Source organism: Cryptomeria japonica, chromosome 8 (genome assembly GCF_030272615.1).
Source record: "Cryptomeria japonica chromosome 8, Sugi_1.0, whole genome shotgun sequence".
Classification (NCBI taxonomy): Eukaryota; Viridiplantae; Streptophyta; class Pinopsida; order Cupressales; family Cupressaceae; genus Cryptomeria; species Cryptomeria japonica.
Genome location: NC_081412.1, coordinates 436,229,860 through 436,244,831, shown reverse-complemented (window position 1 = coordinate 436,244,831; position 14,972 = coordinate 436,229,860). Strand labels below are relative to the sequence as shown.

Genomic DNA, 14,972 nt, shown 5'->3' with positions numbered 1-14,972 from the left:
TAGGAAACCACCATGCAAAGAATAAAATCTATATACATGGATGGCAATGAACCCCATTATGCTAAAGAATCCATATTAAAGGACAACGGCATAGAACAAGAAAAAGGAGAATTTTTTTTATATAAATAAAATTTTAGTTATTAGTAAAAATAATATAAAGGAGTCAAGGTAATATGAATGAATAGAATGATAGAGTAATACCATGCAAACCTAAGGTTAATTGTAGTTGTAGATGCCAATGAGTCCTATTACTAAAGAAGCAATAAAGGACAGTGACATAGAATGAGAAAATTGATAAATTTGTATATAGAGAAAAATATTATTACAAGTAAAAATAATTTATAGAAGTCAAAGGTAATATGATGAAGAGATCAACAACTAATCTCTTGAAATTCATATGATGAGACTATGATGCAATAAAATTATTATAAATGATATCTAAAGGAAGTGCCTAAATATTGGGAGCCTCTAAAGAACTTGAAATTGTGTCGTTCTCTCTTATAATAATTTTTCAATTTTTACTACAAATGGTTGCTTACAAGTCTCTCACACTCAATAACCCAAATGCCTTTAATTTAGAAAGAGGAATTTTAGAACCTTTGTTGGTAAGGCAATTTAAACTTCATTTATTTAGACTAACAAGTTCTACAAATTCATGGACAAGCCATTTGGAACATTATTCATTTAGATTGAAATCTAAATGGATACCTTCCATACATCATATTTTCAAAACTATTTATGAGTTAAAGGAATTATTAGTTTTACTAGTCTTGGATTATCCCCTCCTAACAAAGAACACATCCAAAGCTCTAAGGAAGGAGGAGTTTGGACATAAAACTTTTATCATCTTTTGTTCAGCATACCTGAGAAATTTTTCTGAAAAGACAATGTAAAATAGACTTTTGACTATAACTTTTGTAAAAATTATCTTTAATAATCTACATTTTGTAAACTTTATTAAAAAAAAATTCAAAAATCTGAAATAAAATAAGATAAGATAACTGATTAAAAAAAAGAAACCCATTAAAACAACCATAAAGATACATGGTAAGATTGTCAAATTTTTTCTTTTATTTTAATATATGATAATAATATATTGGTATTAAAAGTTATTGATAACCGTTCTTAGGTAAAGAGATTTAGTATCATATTTAGTTCCGAAAGTGTCCGAATATCAAATTTTGGTTGTATCACATTAGCTTACCCAAATTATATAAATTATAGTCTTGATACTTCTAATACTATCAGATACAACAAACCTGTTCCCAGATTTTATTAACTATAGTTTTGATATTTCTTATACAAGCAGATAAAACAAAGCCTCATATAGGTTTGCAGGTTATTTTAAACTTGAATATTCAAGTGAATTTTCCAATTTACTGGTAACAGTATGAACATAACTGTGAACAAAATTTCAATTACCAGGCTCATCACAAATTTTAAAAAACATGCGTAATTCACGGTATTGCCTTTGTTCTAGACCTACTTATGAAACTGGTAATGAAGTACGCGATGGTGTAAATGAGAGATTTGGTTCATGAAACCAATTTCTTAAAATGAGGAAATATAATAGAAGCATATTTGCAAAGTGTAACGGAAGGTCCTCTGTTTCCCTAAATTTCTGTAAGGTTCTTCCTTTTACAGAATGAGAAAATGGAAGACTGATCTTACCTCTTTAGTCCTACCCTAAATTTCTCAAATGTTCATTTTTCATCACGAGAAAATGGAAGAACTATCTTTTTACATCACGAGAAAATGGAAGGATGATCTTACCTCTTTACTTCTGCAAATCCTACACCCTCACCATTTTCTGCTCTCTGCACTTGCACGACATTTGCCAGCATCCTTCCAACCAGCGCCAAACCAGGAGCATTCGAACAGGGCATGGGCATCCACTAAAACATACATAATGGAAGGGCATTTTTGTCAGTATAATTACACATGATCTGGCAGAAATGTATGCAAAAAGTAGAAGTATTATTGAAAAGGCATGTCACCAGCGCAAACCGGAGAGCGCAGAACAGAGTTGCACGTATCCTTATCAAACCCTAAAGATCTGACATTTACAGGGCGCGCTGTTGTATGTCGGGGTTTGGGAAAATTTGCCGTCATTTCTTACATTGAGCATCCGTGAGCGCAAGAAATAAAGAGCAGATCTTGACATGGCAGATCGCTCGACATTGCCCTCCGAACTGTCCATGCCCTCTTTCCCTCATAACATCTGGCTGTTCTCATAACACCAGCAGAAGGCTTGTCAGGCTACGCATCGTTTGAAATCCTCTCACTGTACCTCGTCATTTTCATCATCTCTTCTGACAATCTGCACAGGGCGAAACAGGACAATCACAATGCAGTAAAATAACATTACAAAAGCATATTCACAGAAAGCGAGAAATTTGATTTGCTGAAAGCATAAAGATTTAACAGCGTGTTAACAACGGCGTTCCAGCGCAGGACCTAAAAATCCAGAGGTCACTTGAAATCTGTGTGATGAATGCAATTTATTTGAAAAGACAACAAAATAAAGTACAGCGCTCATTTAAAATACTTTGTAATCTGCAATCAGATGTTTAAAAACTGGTGAGGAAGATGTCAACTCCGGCATGGCCGTTGAAACCCTCGATGTTAAATGCGCACAGTTGTCGGTCTTTGCTTATTCTCGAGCTCCACGTATGTCAGGAGTGCATCCTTAAATGTATTATAATCTCCATATTACAATTATCTCTGGAAGTTTCGAGACTCTTCAATCTGTGGTAGGAACAATCTTAATTCAAGGGCTAACAATCATTAAATCGTCTATAAGTTAGTTCTAAATGGAATTTGCCCGTCATTAATTACCGTCGCTTTCATATCAGTTGCTCGGAAATTCGTACCTGCAAATTTTTCTCACTGCCCGAGGAATTTTGAGGAGTACAAAGCTTATTGATTTTTTCTGGTTGGTTTTCCAAGAAAGGTATCTTTAACCCGTTATAAAGGAACTACTTTAGAGTTTGTTATCTCATTTAAAAGAATCCGTTGCTTATCAAGAAAGTAACTGAAAGCCTGCCCGTGGTGGAGTACTATGTACTATAAGTATGCTAGTGGTGGCATGGGCATAGTGTGTGTGCTACTGTGTGCATGGTTTTTGAAAGACCTCGAAACCTAGCACTGTTTTAATTATTTTATCTTTTTTATTATATTTTATTAGATATTAAAACAATACATAATAGTTCTTGTTGTTGCTTTTTCTGGTTTTGATTGTGTGTTTTTTACATTGAAGTTTCGGATCACATTTTGTGATCTTTCATTAGGATGAAAGATAGCTCATAGAGTACAAAATTAGACTGATGCAGATCTATGGTGGGTTAAAAAGAGATGGCACAAGGAAAGACAGAGGGAAGATGTTGCACGAAGGACACTAAGAAAAAAATAACACAAAACAAAAAATATAATACTCATCCATTCTCTTTTATGTGTTATGTCCATTTTGATGAGTGCATAAATCACAATTTAATTAGCGTTTTTTAATTTAATTGAAAGAATGCATATTACTCAATTCTATTAGTAGTATTTGTTTTGTAAAAATTCTTCATATTTTAATCTTATTATAATTATGTTTATTCAATTTTTCATCAATCATTTCGGATTACAACTTGTTAAGTATGGACTTTGTCTAAATCATTTTTATGTATACAAATCTAAACCTCAAAGAATTGAAATTCATAGTTCTTTGTCCTCCTCCTCCTCCTCCTCCTCCTCCTCCTCCTTCTTCTTCTTCTTCTTCTTCTTCTTCTTCTTCTTCAAAATAGGGCAGGACAGAGGCGTGGCGCCATTGTCCTCACCCCTTAGGGTGGCCCTAAGGTAGTTCTGCCCGGTCTCTTATGCATAATTTGCCTTCAGGGTTTGTAATTCCTCTTTGATGGCCTTTGATGATTGAAAATTAATCCTTGAGGCATGTATAAAAAGGGATTCAATTCCCTCATCTGGGAGGAGAGGAATAAGGATAAGAGATGGGATTTCAAGGTCGTCATCAGGCATTCAAGTCTTCTTCATTCATCCATTGGAGCAACATTACAACATTCATTTGCAAGCATGTGTGTGTGTGTGTTACGGTTTTGTCATGTTACATGCCATTTCATATGACACGTGTGATTACATTCAAGAAGCAAAGCAATCATCATCAATAAATTGCAAATTTGCAAGGTATACATAAATTCATTGTTTACATTCAAGCATTTGCAATTACTTTCTTTCAAAGTTGATTCCTCAATTGGGGTTTGACTGAGGCAAACCCCTATCCACAACCATTCTCCCTCTCTTTAATGTGTGTAGGTTGCAAGTGCGTAGCTGTAATTGCAGGTTTGGGCTCCATTTGCAAAGACGAAAGAACCCTTTTCATTTCGTGGATTTTGTGGAGGACTATGTACATTCTTGCCACGGTCCTGACGTCTTTTCTCCAAATTTGTAGGGAAGATCCGTATCAATCTAATTAGCTCAGATCTGAAATTACATCATGATCCCAAACCGCTAGCTCCTCATTTCACTCAATCTCTCTCTTTGTTCCACATAGCCAACAAGTCAACTTTCCCATTTACAAGAGGGTAAATCACACTTCAACCCTTGCAATCCACTTAGAATTCACATCCTTGTTTCCCTTGGATTTTGGATCTAGTGGATTCAAGCCCCTCTTTTGAATGTAAAGTTCCTCCTAGTGAAAATCATCCTAGTGACTTCCTTTCTCTCTCCTAGGTGGGGAGTCACTAGGGTCCAATTTGCCACTTTACATTTTGGTGAACCCGACGTCTTACACATTAATTCTGATTTCTCATTATTAGATATGATTAATTGCAATTTGAATTTCAAATTTTCATTTTCAAGTTTGATCTATTTGCAAATTTTAGAGGTTAATTGCATAAAAACACTAATTTTTCATTTTGAGAAAATTAAGCTTGTGAAGTGTAAAATTTTAATTGCTTGTTTTAGATTTGATTTCTATTTCAAAATTACAATTCAAATCTGTCTCTTTATTCTGAAAATTCAATGGTTAAATCATAAAACCCTAATTTTAAGATTATTCTATTTTCGACCTTTGACTGCAAGTTTGACTGATCTAGACATCTCCAAATTGGTTGTTTTTTTGGATTCCACATTAAAATCACAATCTCTATCATCCCTAAATATTTCGAAAAACGTTGGTCGGACCGTGTGCCAGGGTCCTCGACATTTTTCCCAAAATTTTGAGAGACGGAATTGACTGTATTTTTTTTCTCAAATCTAGAAAATCAGAGTACTTTTCAAAATTCATCAAATTCAAATCTTAGAATTAATTTTCATAAAAAGGTCCTAATTTTAGATTCGCTTTTCCAGCTGTAGACACCTAAAATTGTCCTGTCTAATTAAATAAATATTTTATTTATTTAATTATTTTAACCTAATTCTTCTATTAATTAAATAAATCCTTATTTATTTAATTAATTCATTTATCCTCTTCTAGCCTTATTTCTCATTTAAATAAATACCTTTATTTATTTAAATTATCCTTCTCCTAAATTGAATAAATATTTTATTTATTTAATTGATCCCACTTCTTCTATTAATTAAATGAATCTTTATTTATTTAATTAATTCATTAACCTTTTCTACCTATGACACATGTCATTCATCTCTTAGTTCCTACACTACCTACCCTCTTTTTATTTTCTTATTTTCTCTACCTACCCTCTAATCATAGCCGACCATTTATCTTTTACACCTCTCAATCTTATCCCTCCATTTCTTATAGTGTCTTCTATATAAGGAGACGCTTCCTTCATTATCAACCCTATGCACTCAACCCCTGGACATACACATTTTATTCAAACATCCTAGCATTTGATATTTCATATGCAATCAAGCCTACTTGCAACCACATTTCGTTCTTTGTTGAGCTCTTGTGCACATATAAAATCTGAGAGCAAATATATCAAGCAAGATCAATGGAGATAGGAAGAATGAAGATCAAAACCCTATTGGACATGTGATGATATAATCTTTGTGATTTCATTTGATTTGCATTGGCTTAGTTAATCTTCATATGTTATGGTGGATCTTTGTTGTTGTTAGGCTAGGGTTTTGTGGTTGAATTCATTTAGTCTTTCAATATTGTTGTTATTCGTTTTCACCATAAACATTTTAGCACACTCCGTGGGACATGGACTTTTGTTAGATTTGTGCTTTTTGCAAGTTTTCCTAACCATATATTGTTGTTTTGTAAAACAATTTGGAGAATAACCTTGTGCAGCTAGGGTTTTGGACACAAAATCAAGATCTTGGAGAGATTTGATCCGATCTCACAAACGGCTCATAATTTTTGCACCAAATTTTGTTTGCAAGTTGAAGACAATATTAGGAGCTTTCAGTCCAAACTTCAGAATTTTTGGAGCACATTTGCATTTTCTATGATTTTTTTATGATTTTTCATAAAAAAATAATTTTGAGAGCAAATTAGCAATTTTTTCAGATTTTCTTATATTTTTGGAAATATCTATGATTTATACACATTATATATTCTTTGTAATTTTAATTTTGATGCAAAATATTTTCATAAAAATCGGATCTTTAAAAATTAGGGTTTTTCCTTATTTTGATCAGATCTCACAACCAGCTTCAAATTTTGGCATCAAATTGTTTTTGCAAGTCAAGAAAATTACTAGAGGTGTTTAATAAAAATTTCAGATTTTTTGGATCAGTTTTGAATTTTATATGAATTGTTTATGATTTTTCATAAAAAATTAATTTTGAGAGAAAATTAGCGAATGTTTCAGATTTTCTTATGTTTTTGAAAATCTCTCAGAATTATACATAGGATCTGTTCTTTGTGATTTTAAATTTTATGCAAAACTATTCCTAAAAAATCAGATCTTTGAAAATTAGGGTTTTGCATTGTTTTGCTCATATCTCATAAACTGCTTGGATTTGTTGCAAGAATTTTTTTATGCAGGTTTGGAAGACCATCAAGACTGTTAAGTAAAAATTTCAGATTTGTTGGATCAATTTTGCATTTTATATGAATTTTTTATGATTTTTCATAAAAAATTAATTTTTGGAGCAAATTAGCAAAAATTTTGGATTTTCTTACATTTCTGGAAATTTATTGAAATTTTACAGGCGGCATTTTTTTGTGATGAATTAGATCTTTGAATTGGTCAAAAAAAAAATGCATTGTTGAAGGCCCCTATTTCACAAAGTCTTTTGGATCTAAAATTTACCTAACTTGTGTGCTTGCAGGAGGGGTATTATTGCAAAACTACTAAAAAATCTTTGTTGTAGAATTTTGGCAAGGGTTTTTTATCTTTATTGTGTGCCTTGTTTTCATAGATTATCAAACACTTCAATTGGTGCACTAAAATTGAACTAGTGTCTTTTGTGTCTTGAGCAATAGGCTCTTTTTGTTTAATCTTTAGAGAGCTTGTCTCCTTGTGTGGTCATTAGGACTAATAGTGAGGAGAGAACGACCCAAGTGGTAGCGAGGAAAACCCACCTCTTCCGAACCACTATAAACAATTGTATTCATGGTGAAAACTATGGATAACGTGTGCTGATTAGTTCATACCGACACTGTCTCCCCATAAACCCGTTTGATCAAATTTATTTGATCATTTGTAGGGTGTAACCCCTACCAGCTGGGAGCCTTATGTATTTACAGAGCTGAAAGTGTCGCATGTATGGCCACATGAGCGGATGCCCTTACTAGCACCTTTTTGTTTTAGAAGCCAAAATCCTTCTAGTTGTTGGGGCAGGAGGTTGGGAGTGGCCCACACACATACGGTTCTTAGTAGAGATACAAAGTTCACCACGGGGAGTTTTCGTGGGGACTGATGTTTGGTTGCCCCGAGAAGTGAGTGTCGAGGGTGGAGCCAGTGGGGTCAAGCATCTAAGTATCCGCTCTAAATAGCGTAGCCTCATGTGGGATCAACAACTATTGTCCTGGCCAACCATAAGAATTGTGCTTGTCTTATTTTGAACATTCAAATATTCAAGACCAAACATCAAAACATTGTGTCTTTTGTGTCTTCAAGTGTATTCCAAACATTTTTACATCAAACAACACACTTTCTTTTGAGTCATTTTGAGTCTATACACTTGCACACATTGAGTCTTCATCAATATTGTGTCCTCTTGTCATGAAAAACAATCAAAAAATTCAGATTTGGTCACAACAAACAACTTCACAAATTGGCAAAACTTTACAATCTAGCAAACAAGAGCAATCAGTTACAAAATTCTTGAGCTTTCTAAGTTATTTCTCCAGGTTTTCATCTAGCATTCAACCTACTTTTGGGTCTCACAAAGTCCATCATTGCTTTATACCTTGCATTACATTCACATTTGTCTAAACTTGAGTCAAAAGGTCACTTGCTTATCCTCATCATACTTTGTCAACACATTACATACAACAACATTTTGCTAAGTGGTCCCTCATCAAGGTCTATCACCTTTGGGTCTCATTTGGTCTTACTTGGAGTCAAGGTCAACTTACCTCATCAAGAGAAACTATCATCTCTTTGGAAGCCACACCTACTCTACTACATACATACTTGGTCTTACACTTTGGACATTGCAAGTACACCTCGGATTCATTTACATTCCATCCAACTCTTGGTCTTCCATACTCTTTTCCATTTTCATCTAGTCTCACATATCTTGGTCAATACCTAGTTCATGGTTGAAACCCATTCCCTAAAATCTAGGAGAGAAACTAAAGAAGTTCAAGAGTCTGCAAACATGAGTTCCTATGAGTATGACAATGATATCTTTTTCAATTCTGATCATACTACATTACCTGACATGGATGCCTATAGAAACATTCCAAATATTGAGCACATGGACACTACAAACAACAATGATACACACAATGACAATATGGACAACTTTTCTATACATTCAGCAGAAGTGGAAGACACCATTATGGATCCCCGTTTCAATAGATTGGTTGAGGAAATAATGAGGAGAGATAGACAATACTTCTTACAAGTGATGGCACAAAGTGGAGCCAAGATCCCTCATGATTTTGACATGTCTCAAATAATGGAAAATCGACCTTTGCAACAAACTCACTCCAACATGGATCAAAGGAGGCCTAATAGTGGAGGCAATAGAGGACCACATCTTGTGCCTGTATCACCATCATCTTTGTTTGAAAAAATAGAGGTCCCACACACACATGGTCAAGCATATGATACTCACCTTCGCAGACCATTATGGAGGCCTTATGCAGAAAAATATACTCAATCACATACCAATGCTAAGGACCAACCACCAAAGCAATTGGATATCCAAAGGCATGATCAAAATTTGGACACAAGGAAACCCCGAGTCAAATTTGGGGGCAACACACTAGAACAAACTCATGACATTCCTATAGAGTATGGTATACATGGACAAAGAAGATATTTCGTTCCTCACCATGACTCTGTTGGCATATGCACACTCCAATGAGACATTGTATGTGATTGAAGGTTTTGTCATTGATGGCAACCTTGCAATCCTATGACACCAGCAAAGACATTATATCGGCATCAGCAGATCACACTCTACACTAGCACTCAAGACACCGGCACCGGCACAAAGAAAAGAAGTATACTGGGACAGAGGCTGATAGGATTTTGTTATATTATATATTGTTTATTATTGTAAAAACTTTGTAAGCCGACTTGGCAAATTGTAAAATGACTCTTATATATAAAAGAGATCATTGTAGAAATTTAGAAAAAAGATATGTAAGCGATAAGGAAAAATACTAGGCAGACCTATTATGCGAAATATAGGCTAAGGGTTTATGTAAGAAGCAGAGCAGCAACTGCTACTGGATCAGGCATTATAGATGCTATTGTAAAGCAGTACAAGATATTGGATTTGTATAATCCTCATTGTAAGTCAGTGAGACTTCCCATTGAGCAGTGAGCTCTAGGCAGTTGGCCTTCCTACATGTGCAGACCCCTATTGTAAGTAATATTCTTTTATTGGCCAGTGAGTGAATATTGTGGGTCACAAATCCCACCGAGGTTTTTCCCACACCAGGTTTCCTCGTTAAAACCTTGTGTTATGGTGTGCTTTTCATGTGGATGTTCTTGATTATGTTTATTACATTATTTCTTGCATACTGGTACACTGTTATAATATGTTCTGCATGTTTTAATTCAAGAAATTCTAATCACCGGTCAGATACTGATTCACCCCCCCCTCTCAATATCTGTGGGATTCCTAACAATTGGTATCAGAGCTTGGTCCTCTATTTTCAGAAGCCTAACAACTTGAGGAAGATCTTGACACCGGTAAAGATGGAAAATCTGATGAAGCAACTTGAAGGAGCTCTTTCAGACTATGATGCAGAGAAATTGAAAAATATCAAACTAGAAAATGATTTAAGGGAAGCTCAGGATATCATTCAGCCACTTCAAGAGAATTTTACTATTGCAAGAAATAAGAGAAGAGAACTTTGTGAAAAATTGCAAAATGAGAATGATGAAATGGAATCACTTAATGATATGATAAGCAAGTTGAAACAAGAGAACATGACAACAAAGAATGAGATGCAGGATATGACTATGAGATTTTGCAAAGAGATTGAGGATAGGAAGAAGATTGAAGAAGAATTGACCAGAATACTAAGTGATGCAGCAAATGAGAACACAAGACTTAGCTATGAAAATGACATGTTGAAGACAGATTTGATGCATACTTAGAATGACTCAAATGAACCGATGAGACAAAAAGAAGTCTTAGAAAGAGAACTAGAAACTGCAAATCAACATAAAGAAAAATTCAAGAAAAGCTTAGAGGAACTTGGCACCTTGTTGAAGAATCAAAAACCTAAAGGTGACACTTCTGGAATTGGCTTTGAAGTTGGTGAAAGCTCCGGTACTGCAAATACTCAGGATCGCAGCAAACCGGTAAGACAACCTAATGCTTATAAATTCAATGGAAAATGCTTTAACTGTAATAAGTATGGTCATAGAGCAAATGAATGTAGATCTATAAATTATCAGAATATCAACACACCCACCGGTCAATGTTCTAAATGCAACAAAGTTGGTCACAACTTTGAAAACTGTAGAATGAATGTGAGATGTTATGTTTGTGGAAGATTTGGACATTTCTTTAATCAATGCAGAACACAAACCGGCATAGGTTATGGGAAATCTATTCAGAAGAATAATGTAACTTGTTATGCATGTAACAAGATTGGGCATATTGCTAAATTCTGTAGAAGTAAAGGAACACCAGTAGACAACAAAAGTTCTAGATTGAAAGGTAAAGAAAAAGTTGAAGAGGTTAAGCAAGAATTCTCAAAACAATGGATTAGAAAAGTTGATCTAAATATTGGGAATACTCCTCCACCGGTAGAACAAATCAATGCTTCACTGGTAGGACAAAGTGATGCTTCACTGGCTGGATAGAGTAGTGCTCCACCGGCAGGAAGTTCTTCATCTAATTGAAGAAAGTTTCCTTGAGGGTTTGGCAATCTAATGACACATGTGCTATTATTCCCTCAGTTAGAGATAAGAAGTTGGAAATTACTTTTTACCGGCAGACAATGTTAAGTGAATACTTAAATGGCACACATTTAATGTGGTAGATGGCAAAAAGACACTATAAAATTGAGGTTTTGGCTCCATTCCATTTCATTGAGATTTCAAACCTATGAAGAGCGCGAAGATTCCGAGCTAAGGCATTTCGAGCAAGAGGCAAGAACACTCAAAGCAATCATCCATCCTAAAGGCAGTAAAAGGTATTTTATCATGGCATCCACCTCTGCAATTGAATATATAGCAAACCCTACTGTTGTTGAAGTTATAAAAAGACCAAGGCTCGTATTTCAGTTGGTTCCCAAGGTAGCAAAGAAAGATGATACCTTAGGTGCTTTTCTCAAATTCCTAAGGGAGTTGTCTATGCTGAAGACCCCAGAATGTACATCCACTGCAACATTGAGGAACTAGGAGATGAAGAGATTAAAACCATGTTTAAAATTGTGATATGTGATGAATCCGACAATGTAAAAGATGAATACAAGATCATTGAGACCCTAGGATTTACAGAGATCCTTAGCATTCCTGAATTCCCCAAGGATGTGATTAGGATAGTCTTAAGTAGGGTACATGGTGAATTTTTCTGGTTAGATGCAATCCACAAAATCACTAAGGAAGCTGTGAAAGCTGTCACAGGGTTACCGACCACCGGTAAAAGGCCAGATAAAAGTAAGAAGGTATCCAATGACCTAGTTACAGACCTAACTGGTGCAACATTCGACAAAAGGTCCCTAAGAGTTAATGATGTAACATACATTAATGTGAGATTTATCAGCATGATATTAGGGTATAAAGCTACTCATGCAAATAGACTCAATTCAGTTTCAAGTTTATGCATTAAGAGTGCATATGATATGGTCGTAGATAATGCAAAGATTGATATATGTGAGTGGTTAAAGGATGAATTAATTGACAACCTTGGAAAGATTAAGAAGGACAAGAAAGGAACTTTCAGGTTTGGAAATTTGTTAGTATGTCTGATGCTACATATAACCAAACAGGTTCCTGGTATAGGCTACAAAGAACTTGGATATGATATACCGGTAGGTAAATAGTTAACAGAACTATTCAATAACATGGGAGAAGACAAGGAAAACAATATTCATGACTTCTTTCAAGCATTAAAGGCCAAAATGAAGAAAAGAATCAGGTTATCACAAAAGATTGTCGACAAATACAAAGATGAAATATGCTTTGTAATCAAGAAGGATGAAATATGGATGGAAGCAGTCATCCCTAGGACAGTTTGGGTAACCAAGATGGGCTATGAAACAGATGATCATATAATTGAAACATATGCTAAAGCACTTCTGGAAGCCCCCAGAGAACCTAAGGAAGAAATATTTGGTAGTGCAGAAACTATTGAAAGCCAAATACAATCAAAGAAAAGAGTGAAAAAGGTTGAGGCAGTTGTAAGGAAAGGTTCCAGACAAGCAAAAGCCATCAAAGAAGATGTGTTGAAGAAAACTGGTATAACAGAGGATGAGTTAGCAGCTCCACAACCTGAAACTCACCTATCACCGGTAGGTACTTCTTCGGAGAGTGACATGCCTGTGACTTTCCAAAGAGTTGTAAGGAAAAGAGATCCCTCACTGGCAACCACACCCTCACCAAGGAGGACAAGACAAAAACAACAAGCAGTAAGATCTCCGGTAAGAAAGGCTACACCAAAGAAGAAGAAACTGACACCCAAAAAGAAGAAGAGGACAAACAAAGACTTGGCCCCTCTTGATATACTACTGAATGAAATTACAGAGGAAGGTAAATTGAAAAATATAGAGAAAATATATGACACTTTAACAGCTAATGAAAAAGAACAAGTTGAAAAAAGTGTTATATTGCATATGAACATGTATAAGAAATTTTTGATGGAAGTAGTAAATGAAATTCCAGATGAACTATTTAATAGATTGGAAGCAAGAAGACAAGCAGTAATAGAACTGGACAAGAAAATAAAGATTGAAAAGCTACTTGTTGTATATCCGATAAACTCACCCAAAGAAATCAATGACCTAATTGCTCAAGCCAACCAGTCAGTATTTTCTACTGCACACCAACACATTGCTTTAATGGTTGGAAGAGTTAATGAGGTGATTGAGGAGACAGAAAATGGATGGGATATATTCCTAGTTGAAAAAGAAAAGCAAGAAGAATACAAGAACCCCAAACCCATAAAAGTTTATCAGAAATATAGAGACAAGGGTAAAGGTAAAGTTGGTGGACCACCTAGTATCAAGGTTAACGACAACTTACCCCCACCTCCTTTGATTACTCCACCAGTTAAAAAAAAAGCTACAGAAGATCAACCGGCAGCTAAGAGTATGGATGTAGAGGATGGTAATCCTAATCCTAATCCTGAAGTCCTATATACTATGGATATTGATACTCAAAAGATCAACATTGTGGTAGACAAAGATACAGCTGATAAAACTGAAATGGCTAGTGAGCCTCGGGTAGCTGAGCAAACTGATAACACACAAGAGAAACCAACAGATAATAAAGAGAAAAAGGTAGAGACTCAGACTCAGACTGAGACAATGCAACAAATAGAAAAACAAACAGAGCAAAAGGCTCCGGAATAGGAACAATAGCAACAGGAACAGGAACATAAGGAAATAGTGCCACCGGCAACTGGAGAAGTAGAAAAACCATTGCTTAAGGAAATGCAGACATAAACAGACCTACCAGAGGTCAATACAAGCTTGGTTACTTCCACTAGCGGTACTCAGAATATAGGTTCATCATCAGGCTACAAATCAACTAATGTGACTGAGGTACTATTAGATTCAATCAAGAAGATAACAGACTGTAGCTCACAAGCTTATAAGGCAATTGATGATACCATACCAATTTTGAAGGTAATTGCTCCTAACTGTAATATAGACAATAAAGATTCTTTAGGACAACTTGATACACTATGTAAATATATCACAGAAAACATTGAGAAAATAAAGGAAGAGACATTGAAGGATAAAGTAGAAATTGAAAAGCAGAAATTCTTTGATGAGCAAATAAAGAAGTGTAACAGAGATTTTGACACACTTCTACCAGAATTGTGTAATTTATTGAAAGAGTACAAAACTTTGTACAAAGACACCTGTAAGACAAACTTTTTGACTGTAGATATAGATAAAAAGATGAGCAAGGTACAGGATGAGATCAGTAAACTTGCAGACAATTTTTTTAACTCACCTGATACACTATCAGTTTTTGAGGAGAAAATAACAAATTTTGAGGAAGAATTACTTAAATTGGAAAGAGAGAAAGAGAGAATTGTGAATAAGGCAAAGCATTTGAGATTAAAATTGAGTACAAGATTGGACTATCTAGCATCACTGCGAAAGGAGATATCTGAGGCACTAATACAAGGACAAAAAACATCGGCAGAGCATTTGCAGCATCTCACCGGTATAGTTAAGAGAACAG

The 14,972-nt window shown here is 35.0% G+C and overlaps 1 long non-coding RNA gene across 1 annotated transcript; it reads right to left on the bottom strand.

Moving 5' to 3' along the window:
* Positions 1-1,379: 1,379 nt before the first annotated feature.
* Positions 1,380-2,940, bottom strand: LOC131857960 (uncharacterized). Its single transcript, XR_009358792.1, has 3 exons — positions 2,549-2,940; positions 1,998-2,320; positions 1,380-1,895 (listed from the first exon to the last, which is right to left on the bottom strand). It is a non-coding gene; the product is annotated as an uncharacterized LOC131857960 (long non-coding RNA).
* Positions 2,941-14,972: the final 12,032 nt, after the last annotated feature.